The 27,327-nt window shown below is 42.9% G+C and overlaps 1 pseudogene; it reads left to right on the top strand.

The window, feature by feature from the left end:
• Positions 1-12,191: 12,191 nt before the first annotated feature.
• LOC136314017 (hyaluronidase-3 pseudogene) lies at positions 12,192-13,173 on the top strand (annotated as a pseudogene).
• The last annotated feature ends 14,154 nt before the right edge of the window (positions 13,174-27,327 follow it).

The following is a 27,327-nucleotide window of genomic DNA, read 5'->3' as shown; positions in this document are numbered from 1 at the left end:
TTGTTTTTGTTTGTTTGTATTCCATACTTCTTTCCTCTGTTGCTACCTTTTTTAAGTCATGTGCTTCTCTGGTGGTTTTTTCAAGGGTGGTTACCATTAAGTAGTGAAAAGGGTACTTACCATATTCATTGTACTACCCTATCTTGTGAGTGTTTCTGCACTTCATCGTACTTTGCTACTGTTAATCTCCATCCTCTCCCCTTTTTTTTGCTTTTGTTGTCACAATTTAAATTTGGTTTTATTGTGTTCTTGGTGGAGCTTTTACTTATGGTTTTGTTTTGTTTTGTCCTTTGGATCTGGTTGGAAAACCCCCTTTAGTATGTCCTGGAGTGGGGGTTTTCTGATGATAAAGTCCCTCATCTTTTCTGTATTTGTGAATGTTTTTATTTCTCCTTCATACTTGAAGGATAACTTTGATGGGTATAGTATTCTTGGCTGAAAGTTCCTCTCTTTCAGGGCTTTAAATATTGGAGTCCACTCTCTTCTAGCTTGTAGAGTTTCTGCTGAAAAATCTGATGATAATCTAGTAGGCCTTCCTTTATATGTTGTATTCTTCTTTTCCCTGGCTGCCTTGAGAATTTTTTCTTTGTCATTGGTTTGTGCCATTTTCATTATGATGTGCCTTGGAGTAGGTTTATTGTGGTTAAGAAAATTTGGTGTTCTCTTTGCTTCTTGAATTTGATGCTTTAGTTCTTTCCATAGGCTTGGGAAGTTCTTGTCTATTATTTGTTTGAATATATTCTCCATTCCATTTTCTCTCTCTTCTCCCTCTGATATACCTATTATTCTTATGTTATTCTTTTTGATGGAGTCAGACAATTCCTGTAGGGCTTTCTCATTTTTTTTAATTTTTGAGTCTCTCTCTTCTTCTCTCTGTTGTGCTTCAAGTTGCCTGTCTTCTATGTCACTAATCCTACCTTCTATCTGGCCTGTTCTATTAGCTAAGCTTGTTACCTCATTTTTCAGTTCATGAATTGAGTTTTTCATCTCAGTTTGATTTGTTTTTATAGTTTCAATTTCCTTGGTAATATATTCTTTGTGATTGTTGAGTTGTTTTCTGAGTTCCCTAAATTACCTTTTTGTGTTTTCTTGTATATCTCTGAGTATTTTTAGAATTTCTATTTTAAATTCTCTGTAATTTAACTCCAAGGTTTCCAATATATTAAATTTTTTCTCCATAGATTTTCCCACATCATCTGTGTTACTTCTCTATCTTTTGTATCCATATTTTAATATTTTATTTCCTTTTTCTTAATGGCATCTGAGGGTGGTCTTGTTAATAGTACTAATGAGAATTAATAAAAAATAAAAAGTAAGAAAAAAAGTGAAAAAAATTTGGAAAAAAACAATAATAATTTATCATTTTCCTCCCCTTTTCTTTCTTCTCTTCCCCTCCTCTTCCCTCCTCCTTAGGAAAATATTATGCTAAATGGAACAAAAACTGCCTATAATGGAGGGCCTGAGTTGGGGGTAACTGTTCAAAATGCCAAAAAGGAAGTAGGGACCCAGAAAATGAAAAAAAGGAAAAAATTTGAGTCAAGTATAAAATGATTTGGTTGTAAGTGATGGTCGACTAAGAGATATAATGAGCGGGATAAGAGGGAAACAAGAAAAAGGGGAAAAAAACTATTGTGTTATGTGGAGCAAAGACTGAATAGAATGGAGATCCTGGGTGGGAGGAATGCTAATGAGTTAAAAAGCGAAGTAAAAAGCACCCAAAATGCCACAAAAAAACCTTAAGTTCCAAATTAAATAATTTGTTTGTGATTGAGGATTGAATGAGAGGAAAATTAAAAGGAGAAAAGAAGAAACTAATAGAAATGGAGAAACAAGAAAAAGGGGAAATAGAAAGGAAGAAAAAAGAAAAAAAACAAAGAGAGAGAGAGGGGGGGAGTTAAGGGTTTTGGAGTATAACCTTCATGGAGAGGAAGGAAGAAGAAAGGAAATAAAATGAAACTTATGGGTAGTGTAGTTCAAGAAAAGGAAAGAGTAAGATGGGCAGAGAATAAAAGGACCAAGGTGGAGGAAATAGAAATAATACTAATAAAGGCAAGAAGATGAAAGAAAGAACCAACCAAATATAGTGGAACAAATTATAAAGTCTGTGGATTTTCCTTGAATTTGAGAGGTTAACTTCTTCTTCCCTTTTCCTTCCTCTCCCTCTTCCTGGTTGGTGACTCTGTACCCCAGGCTCTGTCCCTGTGGCACACTTAGGTAGGGATTTGCAATTGATGAGACTCTACGGTAGGGGTCCCCAAACTACAGCCCGCGGGCCGCATGCGGCCCCCTGAGGCCATTTATCCGGCCCCCACAGCACCTCCAGAAGGGGCACCTCTTTCATTGGTGGTCAGTGAGAGGATACATCCTGTGCTCCTGGAGTACTGTATGTGGCGGCGCCGCAAAGCATGGCGTCGCTTACGTACAGTACTACTTCCGGTGATGCGAGATGCACGCGTCACAGCTCTGGAAGCGTGTCATATCATTTGTTACAGCTAGCAGTGACAAATATGGAACCGGACATTGACCATCTCATTAGCCAAAAGCAGGCCCATAGTTTCCATTGAAATACTGGTCAGTTTGTTGATTTAAATTTACTTGTTCTTTATTTTAAATATTGTATTTGTTCCCATTTTGTTTTTTTTACTTTAAATAAGATATGTACAGTGTGCATAGGGATTTGTTCATAGTTTTTTTTATAGTCCGGCCCGCCAACGGTCTGAGGGACAGTGAACTGGCCCCCTGTGTAAAAAGTTTGGGGACCCCTGCTCTACGGCAATGTCATATATTTGGCTTCAGTCTCATTGGTAGTCAAGGCTTGTTAGCATTTGCAGGCTCCAACAATGAGAGAGTCCGTTTTCCTGGAGCTTCTCTCCTAGTCTCTCCTTCCTGAATTAGCAGCCTGATGATCCAGCTATGAGGCTACTGCTGCCTCTGCCTGGGGAGTAAGAGGCTCAAAGAGCTGGCAAAACCCCACTCTATCCCCACTCAATGCAGGGCTCTGGGTAAGGCTCTGACCGTCAGAGCAGCCAGCGTAATCAGGCAGGGCTGGGAGCCAATTGCTCTCAAGGTGACTTTCTTTGAGCCTTCATGCCAGTTCAGCATGCCTAGCACTCTGTGGGACCACTCTCCCCAGGCTTTCCACACTTTGTAACCTGTTTAGGCTGGGAAGAAGATGCCCTAGTCACTGCCTGCAATACAGGAGGTCTTAACACTGCCAAGTCCCTCTTTTTAGCGTATATCTGAGTATGAAAGTATGAAAGCTCTGCCAGTCAGAAGTTTCCCCCATCCCTTTAGCAAGAGGCACTAAAAAATATCATGCCTCTTGTCTTGGAGAGCTGAACTGAGAGAAATCTTGTCAATTAGAGTCGCTTAGGTCAGTTGGGAGGTGAGCAACCTGTGGGTTAAGCTAATTTCAGCAATTGGATCCGCGGAATTTCTCCAGAAAAGACTGCAAGCTGCCTGTGCATCCCTCCCCTGATGCTTGATTGTTAGCTTGAATGGCTGGGTGAGGCACTCCGCCCGCCTAGTGAAGCTTCGGTGCAGGGAAGTTCGCTTTGGCGCACTCCCCGCGCGCAGCTGGCAGCTGCTGTTTATGGCATGGGCGGTTGCTCGCCCGCGGGTGGTTGCTCTTGGCATGCGTGGGCTATTGGGCTGCTCGCGCACCTGGGAGGTTGGGCCCACTCCAGGCGCATCGCGGCTTGCGGGTGGCCGGGTTGCTCGGGCGCGGGCGTTTGCCTGCGCGGACTGATTCACCACAGGCACACTTTTTCCTCAGCTTGAATGAACGTCCATGCAGCAGCCTAGCTACCTGCACACCCTTAGCTCTTCCTGACTCTCAGTTCCAAGTGAAAGCAGCCTTTGCTCAGGTTAGTGAGGAAGGCAGAGTGTTTCTCCATCCGACTTATTTCCTTCAGGGTTGATTATATATTTAGTCAATTTTTCGCTCGACCCTACCTTCACCTTCAGGGTGTGGAACTTCCAGATGCTCCAAGGATAGATTTTTTTCTGTCTCTGGTTCATGAACTTGTTGAAATTTGGGGGACATTTTTTGGTCGTGCTCCTCATGGCGCCATTTCTATGACGTCACTTCTCAAGTTTTATTCATCATAAAATTCATACAACTCCTTATCACTGTCAAAACTCCCATCCATTAGCTTGTCCTCATCTGTGTCTGATGACGAATCACTGTCTTCAACAATGAGCACAAAAACGAGCGCGAAAAAGCAGGAAATGCAAGTAAAAAAAATCTATAACCACTGCATAAGACGCACCCAGTTTTTAGACCCAAAATTCTTCAAAAAAGGGTGTGTCTTATACATGGGGGAATAGAGAAAATCCCATAGGCCAAATTATGGATCTATACTAACTTCTAACAAATATTCAATTACCTTGACACACATTTAAATGTTTCCCAGTTGGACAAATGCATCTAGAGCTGCAAAGCACTTTACTCTATATCAGCATGGGAAAGGATTTACTCTGAAAACACATTTATTTTTGAAGTGAACTTTGTTTAACAGTCTTCCTTAGTATGCCTTATCAGGGGTCCCCAAACTTTTTACACAGGGGGCCAGTTCATTGTCCCTCAGACCATTGGGGGGCCGCCATATACAGTGCTCCTCTCACTGACCACCAGTGAAAGAGGTGCCCCTTTCCGGAAGTGCGGCGGGAGCTGTATAAATGGTTTCAGGTGGCCACATGCGGCCCGCGGGCCGTAGTTTGGGGATGCCTGCATACCACACAAGCTTATTCAGTAAAGAGGCCTCCTTCTCTTTCTTGAAACTGCTGTTAACATATATGGTCCTTCATTCATGTGCCACTCATTCCTTCACTCAAGAACTATTTATGGGCCCCCTGATGATTCCTAGGACTTAGTCCAGATGAAGTTCTTGCTCTGAATGGGGCTCACAAACTATATCTAGGTTTGTTCTAGATGAGGCATCCGCAGAGGCAGATTAAGGTTGGTTGAGGCCTCAGGCACAAAAGAAAATATTGGGTCCCTTACATTAGAAAGAAGTGTAAAGTTGGGGTTTTGTGGGGCCCTTCAGAAGTCAGGGCCCAGGGCAGGCGCCTGGTGCACCCATCGTTAAATCCACTTCTGAGCATCCAGAATTACAGCACAGAAAGAGAGTCCAGGATCTTTTTCTTTATTTTATTTTTTTTTATTTTTCTGAAGCTGGAAACGGGGAGAGACAGTCAGACAGACTCCCGCATGCGCCCGACCGGGATCCACCCGGCACGCCCACCATGGGCGATGCTCTGCCCACCAGGGGGCGATGCTCTGCCCATCCTGGGCGTCGCCATGTTGCGACCAGAGCCACTCTAGCGCCTGAGGCAGAGGCCACAGAGCCATCCCCAGCGCCCGGGCCATCTTTGCTCCAATGGAGCCTTGGCTGCGGGAGGGGACGAGAGAGACAGAGAGGAAAGCGCGGCGGAGGGGTGGAGAAGCAAATGGGCACTTCTCTTGTGTGCCCTGGCTGGGAATCGAACCCGGGTCCTCCGCACGCTAGGCCGACGCTCTACCGCTGAGCCAACCGGCCAGGGCTCAGGATCTTAATAACTGAATGTGTCTGCCACTAAATGACCAAAAGATTATCAGGCTTCTTACCAAGTCCACATTCAAAAAAAAAAGAAAAGAAAGCATTGTGCTCACAACTCACTGCTTCTTCATTTGATTTCATCAATATAGTACACTCCTAAAATAAAACAAAAAGTGTTGAACATTTCAGCTTTCGAAAACTGGACCAAAGCCAGTATGCTGGGCTTCTGTTGTAGAATAACCAGGACCCTTTCTGTAAACCTATAAATAAATGTCAGCAGATGCTTGGACTTAAAGAATCCAAGTAGAAAACCAACCCTCTAGTCCTCAGAATCATGCACACTGCCTCCTTTCCTGACCCCTCGCCCGCTTTAGAAAGTTGTTCTTTGGGAAGCTATCAATGCAGGAAATAGTATTTCTAAAATAATGAGTTACCCCAGAAAACCCTATAAAAATAGGTAGCCTCATAGGAGAGAGTAAGCTCAGATTCTAGTTCTAAGAGGTCTCTTATAATCAGAAAGGGAAATAAGAAAACAATCCCATTTAAAATTGCATCACCCCAAAAAGAACAAAAAACAACCTAGGAATAAATTTAACCAAGGATATAAAAGACTTGTACTCAGAAAATTATAAGACACTGAAGAAAGAAATTAAAGAAGATATAAATAAGTAGGAGTATGTACTGTGTTCAGGATAAGAATTAATATCATTAAAATGTCCATACTATCCAAAGCAATTGATAGATTTAACACATTTCCTATCAAGATACCAATGGCCTATTTCACAGAACTAGAACAAATATTCCAAAAATTTATATGGAACCACAAAAGACCCTGAATAGCCACCATAATCTTGAATCAGAAAAACAAAGCTGGAGGACTCATGCTACATGATATGCCAGCATGGTACTGGCATAAAAAACAGTCATATAGATCAGTGGAATAGAATAAAGAGCCCAGAAATAAACCCATACCTATATGGTCAATTAATATTTAACAAAGGAGGCAAAAACATAAAATGAGGTAAAGATGATCTATTCAATAAATGGTGTTAGGAAAATTGGACAGATACATGGAAAAAAATGAAACTAGATCAGATTCTTATACCATATACAAGAATAAACTCAAAATGGATTTAAATACTGAGATGTTAAAAATCCTAGAAGAAAACATAAGCAGTAAAATCTCGACATTTCTTGTAGCAATATTTTTTCTGATATATTGCCTCAGTCAGGGGAAACAACAAAAAATAAATAAACAAATGGGACTACATCAAGCTAAAATAGTTTCTGCACAGCAAAGGAAACCATCAACAAAATGAAAAGTTAACCCACTGAATGAGAGAACATATTCATCAATGATACACATCTGATAAGGGGTTAATATCTGAAATTTATGAATAGCTTATACAACTCAACACTGAAAAAACAAACAATCCAATTAAGAAATGAGCAAAAAAAAACTGAACAGACACTTCTCCAAAGAGAACATTCAGATGGCCAATAGACATATGAAAAGATGCTCAACATCACTAATCATCAGAACAATGCAAATTAAAACCACAATGAGATGTCACCTCACACCTGTCAGAATGGCTCTTATCAATAGATCAATAAACAAATGTTGGAGAGGATGTGGAGAAAAGGGAACCCTCATGTTGGTAGGAATGCAGATTGGTGTAGCCACTGTGGAAAGCAGTATGGAGTTACCTCAAAAAATTGGAAATGGAACTGCCTTATAACCCAGTGATTCCACTGTTGGGAATATACCCAAAGAATCTGAAACACTAATTTGAAAAAATATATGCACCCCTATGTTCAATGCAACATTACTTGCAATAGCCAGATTTGGAAGCAGTCCAAGTATCCATCAGTAGATGAGTGAATAAAAAAGCTGTGGTACCTTTACACAATGGACTACTATTTGGATGTAAACAAAGAAGGAAATCTCACCCTTTGTGACAGCATGGATGGACATGAAGAGCATCATGCTAAGTGAAATAAGCCAGTCAGAGAAAAACAGGTACCATATGATTTCATTCATATTTGGAATCTAATGAACAAAATAAACTAACAAACAAAACAGATACAGACTCATAAATACAGAAAACAGACTGACCACTGTCAGAGGAGCAGGGTTGTAGGGATGGGTGAAAAAAGTGAAGGGCTCAAGCAAAAAAAAAAAAAAAATCTCAGACACAGAAAACAGTATGGTGATTAGCAGAGGGAAAGAAGAATGGGCAGAGGTGGAAAGGGGTATGAGGAGTATAAAGGGTGATGAAAGGAGACTTGCCTTAAAGTGGTGAACTCAATACAATATACAGCTGATGATTTACAGAATTGTACACCTGAAACCTATATACTTCTATTAACAAATGTCACTCCAATAAACTCAATTAAAAAAAAAAAAAAAGAGGTGTCTTCCAACCTGTGTTCCTAAGGAAGTCAGGAGTGAGAGCCACTACAGGACTCTTTCAAGATAGTATGATGAACTCCATGCTGAGCTACTCTGTCTCTATTATTGTCCATTCCAAATGTCAAGTCACAAACTCAGGATTAGAATGGTCAGCAGTTTCCAACTCCGGTTTTGCAGCATCACATCATATCTAAATGATGACATATAATTTTCCAAAACAAATGAACTTTAATCCATTTAATTTGAAAAAGATAAGGAGCCAGTAACCCTTCTAGGAAGAGTAGGAGCACAAAGAGACCTGATAAGGAGAGTAGTAAACAACAGTAAATAATTATAATACACTAGAACTTACGTTTCTGAAGAGCAGGGACTTTTTCTATCTTGTTCCCTGCAGAATCCATGGTGCCTGAACATCCAGGAGCTTAACATACGTCCATTAAATGAGTGAATAGAAGATACTAATAGGATTGCTTACAGCATCCCAGGTTCTGTGCTAAATACTCCATCTTCATTATCTCGTTGATACCTCTTGATCTAATAGCCAATAACCTGAATGATTCCCAGTCTGTTAGGAGGAAACAGATGCACATCATTCCTTAAGGGTCATATAGCTGTGGACAGACCCAGGTTTTTCAGAGCCTGAAACATACCATTTCAGAATGCCTGCTTTAAGGAAAAGAATACAAAAATCCAAATAAAAATTTAGATATGTAAGTATGTAAATATTTACTTAGAATGAGGAAAGAAATCGTAACAAGTTACAAATGTAAAAGTATGACAAATACCATAGAATCTGGAGAAAATGATAGGAATTTTTTGTCTTCTGCCTAACATAACTCTACAATATTTTTTCTTACTTTTTGGTTTTGCTACATATTTTTATATAAAGAGAACAGAAAGCTAATTTATCTTTCCAGTATTGCGGTTGATAAAAATTTACTTTATTATTGATAGTTGCGGAAATACCTTTCAGCTTCACAACTCATTATAGATGCTATCAGGTAAATCATTAGAATTGTCAAATATGGATAAAAACTCTCATATCTGAGCCATAGGATTTCAGAGCATTACAAGTTTTCTTGTCAATGACTAATCTTGAATCATCACTGAGTTGACAACGCTCACAAACCTGTTTGCCTCACTATATTGACTTAGGAATTTCACGTTATCTTTGTTCTGAGTCAAATCAGCAAGTAATTTAAATCCTTTCTCAATATGCTCATATTCACTCCTCTTCATTAATTGGATTATCAAAACTCCAAGTGCTGTTCATTATTTCTAGTCAATATTTCTTTCTTGCTAAATGAATGAATAAAATTACTCTTTCTGTTAATTAATGAGTGAATTCAAATTGATCTGAAAATTTTTGTTATAATTTGCTTCTCAGTGTCTATTGATTTTGCTGTTCATCTTTGCCACTTCTATTTTACATTTCTTTCTATGAAGTTTCTTTCAGTTCTTTAATAAGTGTAAAGATGACCACACAAAAAGGTACAATTTACCTATTTTCAAATAAGAAGACTGGAATTTCTCAGTTGTTTTACTGACATATTCCAAAATAACTTTTCAAATAGTGTTAAAATAGTATATTCTTCACTGAACTTGCCCTTAGTCAGATCCCCCAAATACCCTTGGCCTTTCTAGTGCCATCTCCACAAGATAAAGGGACACTAAGGGGAATTCCGAGTGGGAAGAGATGGTCGTCTTCATGGATTAACTATTAGCTAGGGCCCACTGGAAAGGGAGGCATCCTAGAATTGGATTGTTACCAGCTTCATGGTAAACTGGTCTCTGCACAACAAATGTGTGGTGGAGCCCTAACCCAAAGCTGATCTGGCACCAGCCCTGAGCACCTGCCCTCTGCTCTACATGCTGCCTAAGAAATTAACAAAACAGACTGTTCAGCTCCAATTAAGTTAGGAATTCCTCCTCTAGCAATGGTCTTCCATGAAGTGAATGAAATATCCAAGATTCTTTCTGTTGGTTCACATACACAATAAAATTTCCAGAGAATCCTTGAGTTTAAAAGAACTAAGCTAAAAACCAGGTGAAGAGTTCTCAGATTCAAATTCATTACATGTAAATAGATAGATAGATAGATAGATAGATAGATAGATAGATAGATAGATAGATAGATATAAAAAATAAAACCATCTCTGCAGTCTCTTCTGCTCTCATTTGGACAAGTACAGCCGGGAGGGCTTTCTGGTCAACCAGGGCTCCAGACCTCCCATCTCCCAGGTGGCTCCTGCCTCTAAGCCCCACAGGCCCTTGTCACCAAACATCCCTTGAGATCTGTGATCCCCAGCCCTCTGGAAGCAGCAAACCTTCTTTCTATTCAGTGCTAGAATTGGGGGCACATCTGTTCACCTCCCACAGGGAACAGTGGGATCCCCACTCCTTTCAAGGGTGTGTGTGTGTGTGTGTGTGTGTGTGTGTGTGTGTCTAAATTTGACATGTTCCCTAAGAACCATAAGCAAATATAAGTAACTAAAAAAACACTGGTTTACAGTGGAAACACCCATATTTCTCTCCCACAAATTATTAAAGATATAAATAAAGTGTGTATTTTTTAGCTCAGAGTCACCAAGACATGCATTGCATGTGAAAAATTCTCATAAAATCATTTTATAACTCAGTTTTTAAAATCACATTCTTAAAATAAGAACTCCACCTACTCATGCCACTAGGGAATTCACTATTGATAAACCATAAACAAGCATGTGTCTACTCTCAATAAATTCACAATCTAGCAAGGGAGTGAAGACATGAACACAACAAATAATTATAGCATCATGTGGAAAGTGAGAAATGGCCAAAGAGTGGACCTGACACAGAACTATGGGGGCTCAGAAGAAATATATTTCCAAAGAGGGAACACCAAAGGCATGTAAAGCAACATCAATCATCTCAATCAGAACTGTATTTAAAAAAAAAAAAACTAATACAGTTCGGAGAAATTGAAAATATCTTGAAAAATAGAAATAAAAATGGAAATATGACAAAGCACCCTCTTTTTTTTCTCTTCTGTGGGTGATTTTTACACAAAAATCGATATTGTATTTATTCTGTGTAATTGTGCTTCACTAATCAGAGATCCTATTCTATCATCCTTTCAACTGTCTGTTTTCCTGCCTCATTTGCTTTCCACTTCCAAACTCTGGCAACATCATCCTACAACACTATTGCAAAGTAAATTTTAACTGAATTTGCAATTTGAAATCATTGATTTTTCTAAGTTTAAACAAACAGAAGCAACTGCCAGATATTTCATAAGGAAAATCTTGCGAGAGAGTATTAGATTGTTTCATGGAATTCCAGTCGGGAAGGAGAAAGGCTTCAAGAGCTAAGAATGCATCATTTTTTAAATGAACGTGAAAAATGAGCCTTATGCAGAGGGGTATGGATCAGAGAATCCTCTGACAGCAGAGGAATCTGAGAAGACCCTCTTGGACTATTAGGGAGCAGAGAGCTTCTCCATAAGTCACTGCAGAATAGACACACATTATTCACATGCCCTGCTACCATGCTTGGCAGTAGTTCGTTCTTACGTTCATTGAGTGGGGGAGACTGTAATAAGATTACAGAGCAAAATATATTGTTTTGAAAAATCTAATACTAGTTTACCTCTGCTAGAGAGAATGTTCCCTACCTTGTCAGGGATTGGTTTGACATGAAGATCCACAATGGTCAGATCGGATTGTGTGAGGCCAGGACGCCAAGCATCTTGAAGCCTGGTTTCAACATGCTTCCATTCCTGGGGCATGACGACACAGCTAGGCCTAGCCCTGGTGTTGGGGGTGTCCCTGTGTCTGGGGTGCGGCCAACCCCTGCTGCAGTCTCTTGGACGCCCCTACTCTGTGCTGTGGAATGTACTATTAGGGACATCAGCATACTGTGTGGCCCGTGTTGGTGTGCACCTGCCACTAGAGGCCTGGGCATCACAGCCAACCATGGCCAGCATTCCCAAGACCAGAATATCACCATCTTCTACAAAACCCAGCTCAGCCTCTATCCCTACTTTGGGCCCAGGAGTAGAGCTCACAATAGGGACATCCCTCAGGCTGTGCTTCTTAACCACTTCCTGGTACGGGCTCCCTACCAGATCCACCGCAGCCTGGCCTGATAGTGCTGAACTGGGAAGAGTGGTGTCTCCTCTGCGCTGGTGTGGGGCAGCTGTGTTAGGCTTGCTTACTAGTGTACCAGCTGCGAGCACTTTGCTTGATTAGTGCGTGAGCATGTGGCATTGCCACATGTGTATGGCCCAAATAAGGCTATGGGTGCTTGCGCTCAGGGGGTTTGCAGATGGCGGATTGCCTGCCCGCCACTGTGAGGGGCCGTTCTTGCTGTTTGTTTGCCTGAGAGGCGGCTTCCCCTGCCTGTGTGCTTGTGCACCCTTGTGAGACTTTATTAATCAGAATGACCCAACCCTTTTGGCTCCACAGTTGCTTTACCATCTGCCTGAATCCAACGTGGACCTGCCTGGCCTCGGCCACCGGTGTTACAGCTGGGAACTAGGGTGGCCACTGAGCCTCTCAGCCAGCCCCATGGGCTTGGACACAGTGAGTATTCCCCTTCCTGAACTCCCAGGAGCAGCTCCACAGCCCACACTGGCTTTGGAGGACACAGTGAGGCTGAGCCGCTGGCTTCTATTGCTTCTGGGCTGTGGCAACAACTGGCACAGTATGGCTTCCTTCCAATTACACGGGCCCCTGCCTCATAGCCACCCACACCCACCACACCCATTGCTTTGGCTCTGGGCCACCTCCAGCACCCTCTCCCCCAGCCTCTACCTCCCACCCAGGCTGTCACCTGCTCACCATCAAGCATTTGTCTAATACGGCCTGGAGGAGGCCTTCCATGTGGCCCATGCTGGGCGCCCACATCTCCTGCCTGTCCTGGCCTATGCCTACCTCACACACCAGAGCTCTGGGAGGTTCCTATCCCAGGAGAGTACTGGCATCTTCATGACTACCTGGCGGGCACCCTGAGCCCCTACATGATCAATGTGACCAGGGGGTGGCCATAGCCTACAGTCTCCAGGGTGCCATGGCTGTGGGTACCCAGTGAGACCGAGGACAGCTAGAAGCCTTTCTGCACCTGCAGCCAGATGGCAGCCCTGGAGCTTGGGGGTCCTTCTGCTGCCGCTGTTACTGGGGCTGGACTGGCCCCACCTGCCAGGAGCCCAGGCCTGAGCCTGACCCTGCAGAGATGGCATAAAGCCAGCAGTCACCAACCCTAACCCTCTCATCCCTGCTTCCATTTCCCAGTCCCGGGGAAGTCTGTCCCATACTTGCTCTATTTCACTAAGCTAGCCTTCCCACACACATACCCTACTTCCCATGGGATTCCTGGGGATTGGAAAGGGCCAGAAATTTTTTTTTTCCACTTTATAACCAGAGGCCCTCTGAAATTACCTGTTCCCTTCTAACAAGGAAGCAGTCCCAGGGAGAGACAGGGTTCCCGATGGTTAGGGTTACAGCCCAGGGCCCTGTTCCTTCACATCACTGGGCCCATGGAGAGGTCACAGAAGACCTGTCCAAGGGCAGGTGGACCCCTAGACCTTGGTGAAGGTCTGTACATGCTAAGCTGTTATCTGTACTTTGCTTTCATCATAGTCACCTTTTCTTTCACACACTCACACCAAAGATCCACAATGATGAAGGAGCACCAACATGGCTGTGAAAGCTGAGTCCGTGTGATGGAAGGACATTTAGAAGAACCCTCAGCAGCAATGTCAAATGGCCAGTGTAGAAGGAAGGGGAAGAGCAGCAAAAAGGAAGGAGCAGCCCTGAAAGGGGCAGGCAGAAAAATTTAAGGAATACTTAAAGAGAATCCCAGAGCCCTGTTACCATTGCTGCTAGACCTCACACTCCTTGGTTGCTCTTGTTCTGGAAGAAGGAAGAGACTTCTCACTAGCCTGAGCTTCCCCAGGCACTGTGCAAGTCCTATCAACAGGGCCCCAAATTCACTAACTCTCGTCCCACACAGTCCTGAGTAGTGTTGCCTGAGTCACAAACAGCACTTTGGTTCTATTGGAACCCCTAGTTGATGTCAACACCCTACAAAGCCAAGTAAGGGCCAGACTCATTCCTCCCATTGCTGCTGGCCGCCCTCCAAGGGCACACTGATGTCCATGCCCTGAGTGCTCGCTGAAGCCAGTCCCAGAGCGAGACCCCTCTGAGTGCCAAGACAGAGCCAGGTTCCCTGGAGATTTCACTACTTCAAAGCAGCTCTTGTGGCATTCCCACTCTGTGCTGTCCTCAGTCTCCTAGGCCCGGAAGTGGCAGCGCTGGTGCTGCCACAAGCCATGGTCCTAATGAAACCTGCTGCTCGGCTTGTGCCTGCAGCCCTCGCCAAAGGGCTCAGATGAGGTCCTGGAGCCTAGTGGGAGGACTCGTGCTCGAGGCACACAACCAGAAGTGGATTGAGGTCGGTTGAAGCTCCAGGCGCAGAAGAAAATACCATGCCCCTTACATTAGAAAAAAGTGTAAAGTTGGGGTTTTGGGGACCCTTCTGAGGTTGGGGCCCAGGGCACACGCACACACCGTTAAATCCACCTCTGCATACAACACACAACATGCTATTCTCCTACCCTCCCCTGTCCCCATCTCTTCCCAGGTATACAGCTTCCTCACTGAGCAAGTCTCTTTTTCCCATGTACAGTAATTCCTTCAGAGAAATACAGTCTGGTCACTTGCCCCACTAACTCATCAGACACCCCTGAAATATCAGATTTCCAACCACAGGTCCTGGGACTCCTGCCTTTGGTTAACAGTCATCAATGTGAAGACAGGCACCTCATTTCAATAAGACACGGGGGACAGGGACACAAAGGGAAAGTGGGTCAGAAGACCCCTCTCTGAAATACAGAGAGTGAACATGAACTCTGGATTGTTTCCAAGAGCTTGATACCCTACGTGCCTCCAAGCAGCACGAGCTAAGGATTGGGGGGCTTAGAGTCAGAATGAACTAAACCCACTAAACTCCTTGGGCATTCCAAAAGGATGAAGGAGTCAGAGGAAATTTTGCTAGTTCCAGAGTAATGTTTTTCAGTTCTAAATTTACTAATAAATTTTCGGGTCAAACCAGTTTTCCTACCTGCGCCACAATCCACCCACTTATCACACAAATGTGCGTTATGTGAACTTTCTGGGGAGTAAACAAAAGCTCCAGATCAGTGAATTCCACAGATGAAATTATTAAAGCTATTTTGCTTGTAAACTCATCAAACCTGCCAGGCCCAGTCAGATAACTGGTAATTGATATTTATGAGTAATACTCTCCGCAGCTGGGAGAGCCAGGCTGGCGGGCGGCGGGTCACCCACTCACCGTAGGGCCTCATCTCCACGTCCCCTCTACACACACCTCAGCGGTGAGAACCCTGTGAATGATCTCCCTGAGCCCTTTGGCTGTTGATCAGCCTACTTGCTGGAAGCCCATGTGGACTTTGGGGCCTTAGCATCTCACCATGTGTTCCGTTCCCCTCCGTATCACCCAGATACTGTTGATGTTGTCAGAATCTGACTTCACAGGAACACCCTGCACCAGATTCTTTGGAGTTCTCAGAGCTCTGGGATGGAGAGTGAGCTCTTCTGCCAAGACTTCAGAAATAGCACAGAATGAAATCTGCCAGCTTGCGGCTTTAAAAAGTCCGCTCACCTTCCTCAAGAGAAATTAGTGCCTAGCAAATGAAAATCGCTAATGTTCCTATTCATCTGGCATATTATTCCCATTGGATGTGAAATGGCTCTTTTCAAGGTTGCAACTAATGGATGTCTTGACCTCTGATGCTAAAACTTGTGAGCGGATCCGCGTGTCAGGTCATCGGCACAGAAGGACTCGGAAGGTGGAAAGAGGCACCTGGACCTGCAGCCCTGTTTTCAGCTTCACCACTAACTGCAGATTCTACTCAAGTCCTTTCTTTCTTTGGGCAGTTTCTCCAGGGCCAGCCAGTGCATAAACAAAAACTCTTGGCCCTACCCCTCTTCAAGGATGTTACAATCCCATTCAGTCTAAGAGATCTGAACAATTTTAATTCTTAAAAGTCAAGAGAAGGAATCAACGACTCGCTGGCTGGTCTGGCCTCAGGTAGCAGTATTAACCCATCTGCCCCGCCCCGTCCTCACCTCCCATTAACTCGAATTGATTTGGGGCTGGGGAGAGGAGAGAAGGCAACCTAGGACATAAAGGACTGACCTCATGGCAGAAAGGTAGGAGCAGAGAAGGACAGGGAGGTCCTGTTATTTTTCAGCTACCCTAATATTTGAAAATGTGAACCAACAAAAAGAAAAACTAGGAGGTAATTATTTGCATTGTAAAGGAATCTTAGTACTAAAGATACTATCAATTACCAATACACTTAAATGCTTTTGTTTCTGGACAGACTGGGGCAATATCTGTTGATGGTCTCTGTCACTATGAGCTAATTATGGTGCTAGGTGCTTTATCATTGACTATCTTCCTTAATCCTTTTAACTGCCCAGATAAACTGACACCCATCTAAGTCACATAACCTGCCTGGATTTCCATAAGCAATAAATGCTGGTAGGATTTCAACCCAGGCTGTTTGACTTCAAGGCTCATGTTCTTCCCAGAATTCCATCATGCTTCTCAGGCACAGGAAGACTCAATTTGAATTAATAAATATTTTTGTGTCTAATGTGTGAAATATTTCCTTAAAATTAGGCATAGTAAGTAAACAAAATAATAGAATTTTATCAGTCCTCAGAAATTGCAGCCCTTGGCCAGGTGAGCATTGGCCAGTGTGTGGAAGTCCCAGGTTTGATTCCCAGCCAGGGCACACAGAAGAAGCGCCATCTGCTTCTCCACCCTTACCCCACTCCTTTCTATCTTTCTCTGCCCCTCCCACAGCCAAGGCTCCATTGGAGAAAAATTGGTCCAGGAGCTGAGGACAGCTCCATGGCCTCTGCCTCAAGCGCTAGAATGGCTCTGGTTGCAACAGAGCAATGGCCCAGATGGGCAGAGCATTGCCCCCTAGTGGGCATGCTGCGTGTATCCCTGTTGGGCGCATGCAGGAGTCTCTCTGTCTCCCCACTTCTCACTTAAGAAAAATACAAAAAAAAAAAGAAGAAAAAGGAAAGAAATCTAACCATTGCAGAAAGTGAGGCTCACCTGTCCTGCTTTATTGATGAAACATACTCAGATTGTCTTAGGTAATGGGCACAAGGCTCTGTGCTAGGAGACTGACCCGTCTCGCAGGTCGAGCAACGGAGACTCTAAGTGGGGAGTGAGGATTCTACGAGGCAAGAGGCACAAAGAATGGAGACAAGACAGGAGTCTGATCAAGTCTCATTTTATTACAGACAGGTTACAGATTATATAGGGGAATATACGTGAGAACAGCAAGCTGAGGAATGAGGATGTGATTTCATGAAAGCTGAAAAGACAAAGCCTATTCATAGAGGAATTTCCTGCACAAACAAGCAGTGAGAACTACCTGCAGGTATGTTTCTGTGAATCACCTCAGGGCGTAATGAGGCTTAAACTGCAAGTAAACTTGGCTAAGTTTCACTTAGGCAAGCTATTCCTTTTATAGCTCCTCGGAGTATCCGCTGACCCCAACAGGTCCCCCTTTTTTGTTTTATTTAGTCAGCCTGGGGTTGCGTCTGTCTTAGGTCGGAGAGATCGCACTAGTGTCTACGAATGCTCTTACCCGTCATCGATTATCAAGATCTGTCTTAGGTGAGTTCGGACTTTCTAGTGTCTCTCAGTTGCCCGTCATTGACTGCCAACCCAGCTATGGCTTTAGGCCATTATATGGAATGCCTTGATCGGCCTGATCCAGACGATGATAATGGACCTGTATCTGTTGTGCCTTAGAAACGGCTTCTACTTGCTGCTTAATGAAAGCCATGATTTTATTAAATATCATGGGCCCAAGGGATATAAAAAGAAGCAATCCTAACAGAGGACCTAATAAGGGGAGGAGGTAGGGGAGTATGCCATTGAGTCCACTCCAAAGAGGATTGTCGAACAATTCTCTTCGTCTCTTCGCCAAGTCTTCTTGGAGCCGCTTGATCTTATCACGTACCACACCGGATTTGTTCGTGTAGAAGCAGCATTTTTCCTGTAATGCTAAACAAATTCGTCCCTGCTCTGCAGTAAGTAAATCTAATCCTCTTCTATTCTGGAGGACTACCTCCGCAAGAGAATCTATCTGATCTTGTAGGTCTTGGATAGTGCTAGAAAGCACTTGAACATCATCTATTAATTGACGGGATAACTTCATAGACATTCCTAACCCTGCTGTTCCAGCGGCAAGTGCGCCAGATATCCCTAATCCTACGAAGAGGGGAATAAATTGTACAGCTCTTTTTGAGCGTTCTGCTAAATAGTCAAAACTAAGAATAGGAACTGGTTCGTCTCCAGAGATGACATCAATATCTGGTAATAAGGTGGCCAAAACACAGATGCCTGTCCAATTCTGAGGCAACGTTGGATAAGCTAAATTTCCACCACAGACAAAAACCGCTCCTCTGGTAGGACATATAGATACATTATAGGTTATAAATCTACTGCAATTATTAAATGTTATAAAACCTACATCTATATCATAACTATTATTTTGAAAATTACCCTTAAAGCATGTATGATTGGAAAAGCCTACAGGTTGCACTCCAAATGGTAAACTATAGCTACAGTTATTATTAACTTCTGATATAGATTGATTAGTGGTAAGGCTAGGGGCATAGGAGTCCCTATAGTCATACATAACCAGCAATCAGCAGCTAAAGTGGGATTAGAAATATTTAAAGCTTTATGCGTGGCATCTAAGATATCAATAGTTTGAGTATCTAAATCTACTCCTCTTGACTTTGGCAAAGCTAAAGGATGATAATTAAGTTTTGGATATAATTGTTCCATAATCTGTTCAATTCTCTTCTGAGCTATTAATTCTTTTATTTTATCTTGGGGGCCTCCTCCATCAGAGACATGAATAGGAGCCCTTTTTGACCAACATACTGCTTGTCCTATTGTGCCAGAGCAGGATGCTTGAGCATACTGACTATGAGATCCCCCTGGCTGAATTGGTCCCCAATTGCCCCCTATGGAACCTCCCCAAGTTTTTTGCAGTATTGCAGTAAAATAGGATCTGTTATTATAGGTGCATTCTTGAACTGATGTATAACATGATGAATGCATCTGATCTAAATAAAAGGTGCAGGGACATTGTCCTGGTATACCCTTAATACTGGGTATGATGGGTGGTTTATTTACACATTGCCACTTTGGGCTCTTCAAGCCCCCTAGCTGACTAGAATCTGCTGCTAAATAAGCAGTCTTTGTGCCACAATCAACTGTCTTGTATTGATTGTTGGGTAATTTATAATCAGTGGCAGTTCCACCCTTGCAGTCACAAGGTTTTCCAAATATAGAGTCATATAAATCTTTCTTACTTACCGGGGCTTGTAAGCCCACTTCTCCTGGAGCAATGTTGATGTAAATTATGGTTATGAACAGCAATCCTGCGGAGTTCTTCATGTCTGTAAGGAATTAGGCTACTTTTGGGTTACAACAGAGTCTATTTGTTTTATTAATCTTTCTGGTAACCAACGAGCAGAGTGTGATTTTCTAGAATACATGCATACTGAACCACGCCCCCATATAAGGACTGGATCAGGACCGTGCCAAAGGATCTTTCCACAGAACGGAGGCGTACTTTGTTTGAGTGGATGATTGCCAAAACCTCTGAGCTGCAGAAAGTCCCTGACTGTCTAAAGTTAAAAAATTTAAAATGAATAAAGTATGAGATAACAAATTACAGGGTGTTCCTTTTGTGGAGTACCATTCCCCCTTTTTTATTTTATTTAGAGTGCATTTTATGGTCTGATTAGCTTTTTCTACTATACCTTGGCCTTGAGGATTATAGGGTATTCCTGTGATATGTTTAATGTGTAGTTTTTGTATAGAAATCTGCAAAACGAGAACTGGTGTACCCAGGTCCATTGTCTGTCTTTAAAGAATCTGGTTTTCCCATAAAGGAAAGGGCCGCTAACATGTGGGATATAACATGTTTAGTAGCTTCTCTTGTTTGTAATGAAGCAAAGATATAGCCACTAAATGTATCTATTGATACATGGATATACTTTAAGTTTCCAAATTCAGGGAAATGTGTAACATCCATTTGCCATAATGCATTAGGTAATAGTCCTTTGAGGTTAACCGACAAGTGTAGTGTAGGTGCTGTTTGCAAGCACTGAGGACAATTTTTTACTATTTGTCTAGCCTGTTCTTTAGTTATTTTGTGTATGAGTCTTAAAGTTTTTGCATTAAGGTGATGTAGCTGGTGAGTCTCTTGAGCTGCAGGAACACCAGCCTGTGCTACAAGGACAAGGAACAAATTTTGTGTGCCAGCATAAGCCATTGCATTGCCTTTAGATAAAGGGCCAGGAAGACCAGTATGAGCTCTTAAATGTCCTATATAAAATGGTTCTGTTCTCTGATGGATTAAAGTTTGTAATTGTCTAAATAAATCGCTGGCAGTGGAGGTAGTTTTGATTTGTCCTACTGTTTCAAGTAATGGAACTGAGTGTGAGGAGATGACGTCAGAGTAATGGCGGGGTAGGAAGCGATACCGATAAATCCCCCCAAAACTCAACAAGATCTTCAACCAGAAACAGAAAAACCTATCCTTGGAGCCTCCAGATGTTTTGCAATACACCTGAAAGTATGGTCGAGCAAAAAATTGGCTAAATATATAACCAAACCCCGAAGGAAATGGGGAGTAAGAAATGCTCCGCCTTCCTCACTAACCTAAAAACAGGGCGCCTTTCTCTGGGATCCGTGAATATAGAAACTGAGGCGGGCAAAGGGGGTGAATAGATCCAGGCCGTAGCACAAACGGCCGAACCAGGCTGTGGCACGGAGATCCAAGCCAAGGAAAAACTGATCCTGTGGCAACCCGGGCAATACAGGCTAACACTCACGCCAAACGCAAACAAAGAAAGACAAGCGGGGCAGCCATTTTACCTGATCTCCTGGTCAGCGCGCGCAGATAGTGGGCGAGAGATTTATTCCTAAGCCCCGGGAGTGGGTGCCCGTGTTACCCCACAGAGAGGCAGAGTCAGAGGCCTTTGTGTGGGCCGAAAGCGGAATCTCTGGGCAGCCCCAGCGCCCTGGGAAAGCCACGCACGGGAGGGAGCAAGAACTAATTCCAACGGTGGAACTTTTCCGTGCTGGTAGGGGATTCACTCAGAGGGAAACGCGGCCGGCCTCACATCCTGGTCTGGGCGCACAGATAGTGAGCGAGAGATTCCTCCGAGTGCCTCGGCAGTGCGCGCCCGTGTTATCGCACAGAGGGGCAGAGTCAGGGGCCTTTGTGTGGGCCAAAGCGGAATCTTGGGCCGCCCTAGCGCCTTGTAAAAGCTGTGCACGGGGACGGAGCGAGAGCCAATTCCAACACTGCAACTTTTCCATGCAGTTGGGGGTTTCACTCAGAGCATGAGACTGCTGGCCAGATATCCTGGTCTGCGCGCGCAGATAGTGAGCGAGAGTTTCCTCCAAGTGCCCCGGAAGTGGGCGCCCGCCTGTGTTACTGGACAGAGTGGCAGAGCCAGAGGTCTTTGAGTGGGCAGAAACCCCGCCTGATTATGCTAGCAGCTCTGACTGACTGAGCCTTACCCAGAGCCCTGTGCTGAGTGGAAATAGAGTGGGGAGTTGCCAGCTCTTTGAGCCTCTTACTATCCAGGCAGAGGCAGCAGCAGCCCCATAGCTGGATTATCAGGCTACTAATTGAGGAAGGAAAGACTAGGAGAAAGGCTCCAGGAACACGGACTCTCTCACTGTCGGAGCCTATAAATGCTAATGAGCCTTGACTGCCAATGAGACTAAAGCACAATACATGACATCGCCATAGAGACTTATCAACTGCAAACCTCTACCTGAGCGTGCCAAAGGGGCAGAACCCAGAGTACAGAGTCACCGACCAGGAAGAGGGAGAGAAAAGAAAAAGCAAGAAGATAACCTCTCAAAATCAAGAATAATCTGCAGACTTTATAACCTATCCCATTTTATTATATTTGTTCTTTTGTTTCTCTTATCTTCATTCTTGATTTTTTTTTTCCTCCTCCAATTTGGCCGATTAATTCTCTGCCGGTCTTACTCTCTCCTCTCCTTGAACTACACTACCCATAAGTGTTACATCTCCCATTATCTTTTCTCTCCTCTTCCTTTCTCTCTATGAGGGTTGCACTCCAAAACCCTTAACTCTCTCTCTCTCTCTCCTCTTTTTCTTTTTTCTTCTTTTAGTGGTTCCCTCTTTTTTTCTCTCTCTTTCTTTTCTCCCTCTATATTAGTTTCTTCCTTTCTCCTTTACATCTCCTCTCATTCAAACCTCAATTACAAACAAGTTATCTTATCTGGGACTCAAACTTATGTTTGTAGCATTTTGGGGGGGTTTTACTTCACCTTTTTAACTCACTAGCAGTGCTCCCATCCCTGGCTCTCCATTTTATCTAGTTCTTGTTCCACTAAATACAATAGTAATTTTTTTATTTGTCCCCCATTTTTCTGTTTTCCTCTCATCATAACTCTTAGTCAACCAACACCTAAAAGTAAATCATTTTATTCTTGACCCAAATTTTTTCCTTATTTGCTTTTTGTGGGTCCATACCCCTTCTTTTTTCTTTTTTTTTTCTTTTTTTTTGCCCCTTTATTACTTTTCCCCAATTCAGGCCCTCCATTACAGGCATTGTTTGTTATAATTCACAGTTCACCACAAGATTTTCTCAAGAAAGAGGGGAGAGGAGAGGAGAGGAAAAAAGGAGGAGGGGAATACTTTCCTTTTTTTTAAATTTTTATTTTATTTTATTTTTCTTTATTTCATTATTAATTTAAAAAAAAAACAACTCTTTTCGATTTATTTTTTAACTTTTTATTCTTTTTTTTTTTGTGGATATGCTAATGCTTTTATTTTGTTTTATTTGTTCTTTGGCCTGATTTTTAAATTCTTTTTTTTTTTTTTTCTGACACTTCCAACTTTATTTTTTTTTTATATATATATAAATAAATTTTTATTTTAATGGGGTGACATCAATAAATCAGGGTACATACATTCAAAGAAAACATTTCCAGGTTATCTTGTCATTTAGTTATGTTGCATACCCATCACCCAAAGAGAGATCGTCCTCTGCCACCCTCCATCCAGTTCTCTCTGTACCCCTCCCCCTCCCCTCCCCCTCTCCCTCCTTCCCTCCCCCCACCCCCCATAGCCACCACACTCCTGTTCATGCCTCTCAGTCTCGCTTTTATGTCCCACTAATGTATGGAATCCTGCAGTTCCTGTTTTTTTCTGATTCGCTTATTTCACTCCGCACAATGCTACCAAGACTCCACCATTCCGCTATAAGTGATCCAATGTCACCATTTCTCCTAGCTGAATAATATACCATGGTGTATATGTGACCCATCTTCTTCATCTAGTCCTCTATTTTTTTTACAGTGATTAAAAGCCTTTAAGCAAACTCTTGGCCAATACAGCAAGAATCCATAAATGAGTAGTGTCCTTAACATGTTCCCCAAGTCCAAGTTGGCCCCCTCACCATGCCAAATCCCTGAAAAATGCAACCCAACCACAGTTCAGTCTGTTAGGAGCTGTCACAGGGAGCAGGAGTCCAGGAAAGTTCCCCACAGGAAAAGTCCGTATGGCACTGGAATTGTTGTCACCATTCTATACTTTGCAGCTCATGTCCAAGTCCCAATGACTGCTGCTTCTAGCTGGTAATGATTCAGGTAGACTGGAAAAAGCCATTTGCAGCATGCGTGGATATGGAGCTTCTGTTCTCCTCTGCCTAGAGAGTTGAGACCAGGTTGCTTTTCCCTGGAGCTCTGTGACTGTGGCCTGGTAAAGAGAACCTTGGGATACAATAAGCTGGGTGGCAAAGGTAAATTCATAATACAAGTTGGCAAAAGGAGGAAAGAGAGCTCTAAATTAAGAGTAGGTCCCAGCCTGAAATATGAGTGGGGCATTGAGGTAGGAGGAATAAAGGAAACACTATATATTAAGCAAAGCAGCAGAAAATAGGACTATCAACACCCACAACAGAGATCTTTGAGGGAAGAATAAAGAACCTGACTATTCAGGCAAAACATAGTTAAGTGGCCCTTGTGCAAATGAGATCAGTTTACCTGCTTCTTGGAAGAAATACCCTAGGCTCGTCCACAGTGTCGTAGATGGGGTCAACGGCCCTGGGCACCTTCAGCCTTCAGTGGCAAACCCCAGCATTCTGGGCAAGGTTAGGTCATAGGTGGCTGGAGCAGGCCTGGAAGAGACTGAACCCTCCCTTAGAGGAGCGAGGGGGAAGCCCACCTTCCAGTGTCCCTGTTTCCTCAGCAGAGGTGTGTAAGCCTGGCAGGCTTTAGCTCAATGACCTTCCTTTCCACTATTGAAGCAAGACCCAGATGGCATCCTATGAGACCCCTTTGGGGTGCTGGAGCCTTTAAGGGTGTATCCTAAAAGCTGGTAGTTCCCCCTGATCTCTATTGGGCTTTTTCTGCCTCTAGGTATCTTAAAAGCCATTCTCAGAAGATCTCGCTGAGGGGTTTGAGGATCCCCATCCGCCTATATAAATCTTTTCCATATATCTGGAGCTATTTGGAGAAAAGACAGAACAGTGTTATTAGCTAGATCTAATAAAGAAGGTAGATTTGGTGTCTCCTGTTCATCAGCTTTCAAAATAAATGTAAATTTTTTTTTTTTTTAAGTAAAAAGCATGATATGGTAGACCCGTCGGAGTCATTGGCCTGGTGTGCAGGATTCCTGGGTTCGATTCCCGGCCAGAGCACACAGGAGAAGTGCCCATCTACCTCTCCACCTCTCCCCCTCTCCCCCCTCCCGGTCCCTCTCCTCCCGCCCACAGCCAAGGCTCCACCAGAGCAAATCCACCCTGGGCACTAAGGATGGCACCATGGCCTCCGCCCCAGTTGCTAGAATGACTCCGGTTGTAACAGAGCAACATCCCAGATGGGCAGAGCATTCCCCCTGGTAGGCATGCCAGGTGGATCCCAGTCAGGCGCATGCAGGAGTCTGTCTGCTTGCCTCCCCATCCCCATCCTCAGAAATATACAAAAAATAAATAAAGAAAAAATACAAAAAAAAAAGGGGGGGGGGCATTCCCTTGTGCTAAAGCACCAGGAAGCATGGAGTGAGCTTGAGTATGTCCTATAAAACATGGAGCTCTATGTTTACATATAAGTCTTTGAAGAAGGAGGAACTGCTGAAATAGTTTGTCAGCATTTGTCCCTAAGACAGCAGTCTTTATAGTGGGAACACCATACGTAAATATTTGCTGTCTGTCTATAGATTAAGGGGGGAATATGGCCAATGCTGAAAAGCCATGATCTTTGTGCCCCTCCCCTCCCCCAACCCCCTCCCTCTCCTCCCCCCCCCTATAACCCCAACACTGTTGTTCATGTCTCTGAGTCTCATCTTTATGTCCCACCTATGTGTGGAAACATATAGTTCTTAGTTTTTTCTGATTTACTTCTTTCACTCAGTATAATGTTATCAAGGCCCATCCATGTTGTTGTAAAAGGTCCTATGTCATCATTTCTTATGGCTGAGTAGTATTCCATAGTATATATATACCAAAGCTTTTTAATCCACTCATCCTCTGATGGACACTTGGGCTGTTTCCAAATCTTTGCTATTGTGAACAATGCTGCCATAAACATGGGGGTGCATTTCTTCTTTTCAAACAGTGCTATGGTGTTCTTGGGGTATATTCCTAACAGTGGTATAGCTGGGTCAAAAGGCAGTTCGATTTTTAATTTCTTGAGGTATCTCCATACTGTTTTCCACAGTGGCTGCACCAGTCTGCATTCCCACCAGCAGTGCAGGAGGGTTCCCTTTTCTCCACATCCTCGCCAGCACTTATTCTGTGTTGTTTTATTGATGAGCGCCATTCTGACTGGTGTGAGGTGATATCTCATTGTGGTATTAATTTGCATTTCTCTAATCATTAATGATGTTGAACATTTTTTCATATGCCTATTGGCCATCTGTGTGTCCTCTTTGGAGAAATGTCTATTCATTTCTTTTGCCCATTTTTGGATTGGATTGTTTGTCTTCCTGATATTAAGTTTTACAAGTTCTTTATAAATTTTGGTTATTAACCCCTTATCAGACGCTATGTCAAATATATTCTCCCATTGTGTAGTTTGTCTTTTTATTCTGTTCTTATTGTCTTTAGCTGTGCAGAAGCTTTTTAGTTTGATAAAGTCCCATTTGTTTATCCTGTCTTTTATTTCACTTGCCTGTGGAGACAAATCAGCAAATATATTGCTGCGAGAGATGTCAGAGAGCTTACTGCCTATGTTTTCTTCTAAAATGCTTATGTTTTCATGGCTTACATTCAAGTCTTTTATCCATTTTGAGTTTATTTTTGTGAGTGGTGTAAGTTGGTGGTCTAGTTTCATTTTTTTGCAGGTAGCTGTCCAGTTTTCCCAACACCATTTGTTGAAGAGGCTGTCTTTACTCCATTGTATTGTCTTACCTCCTTTGTCAAATATCAGTTGTCCATAGAGCTGTGGGTTTATTTCTGAGTTCTCTGTTCTGTTCCATTGATCTATGTGCCTGTTCTTATGCCAGTACCATGCTGTTTTGAGTACAATGGCCTTATAATATAACTTGATATCTGGAAGTGTGATACCTCCCACTTTTTTCTTCCTTTTCAGGATTGCTGAGGCTATTCGTGTTCTTTTTTGGTTCCATATAAATTTTTGGAATATGTGTTCTATGTCTTTGAAGTAAGTCATTGGTATTTTCATTGGTATTGCATTGAATTTATAAGTTGCTTTGGGTAATATAGACATTTTAATGATGTTTATTCTTCCTAACCATGAGCACGGTATACGCCTCCACTTATTCGTATCTTCCCTGATTTCTTTTATCAATGTTTTATAATTTTCTGAGTACAAGTCTTTAATCTCCTTGGTTAGATTTATTCCTAGGTACTTTATTTTTTTGGTTGCAATGGTAAAGGGGATTGATTCCCTGATTTCTCTTTCTGACAGTTCATTATTAGTGTATAAAAATGCCTCTGATTTCTGAGTATTGATTTTATATCCTGCCACCTTGCCAAATTCTTTTATCAGGTCTAGTAGTTTTTTGACTGAGACTTTAGGGTTTTCTATATACAATATCATGTCATCTGCAAATAATGATAGTTTTACTTCTTTTCCAATTTGGATGCCTTTTATTTCTTTTTCTTGTCTGATTGCTGTGGCGAGGAATTCCAGAACTATGTTGAATAAGAGTGGTGAAAGGGGGCAACCCTGCCTTGTTCCTGATCTTAAGGGGATAGCTTTTAATTTTTGCCCATTGAGTATTATGTTGGCTGTGGGTTTGTCATA

This window comes from Saccopteryx bilineata, chromosome 10 (assembly GCF_036850765.1).
Source record: "Saccopteryx bilineata isolate mSacBil1 chromosome 10, mSacBil1_pri_phased_curated, whole genome shotgun sequence".
Taxonomy (NCBI): domain Eukaryota; kingdom Metazoa; phylum Chordata; class Mammalia; order Chiroptera; family Emballonuridae; genus Saccopteryx; species Saccopteryx bilineata.
Note: the sequence above shows the minus strand (reverse complement) of the source record. Positions and strands in the feature narration are given on the sequence as shown.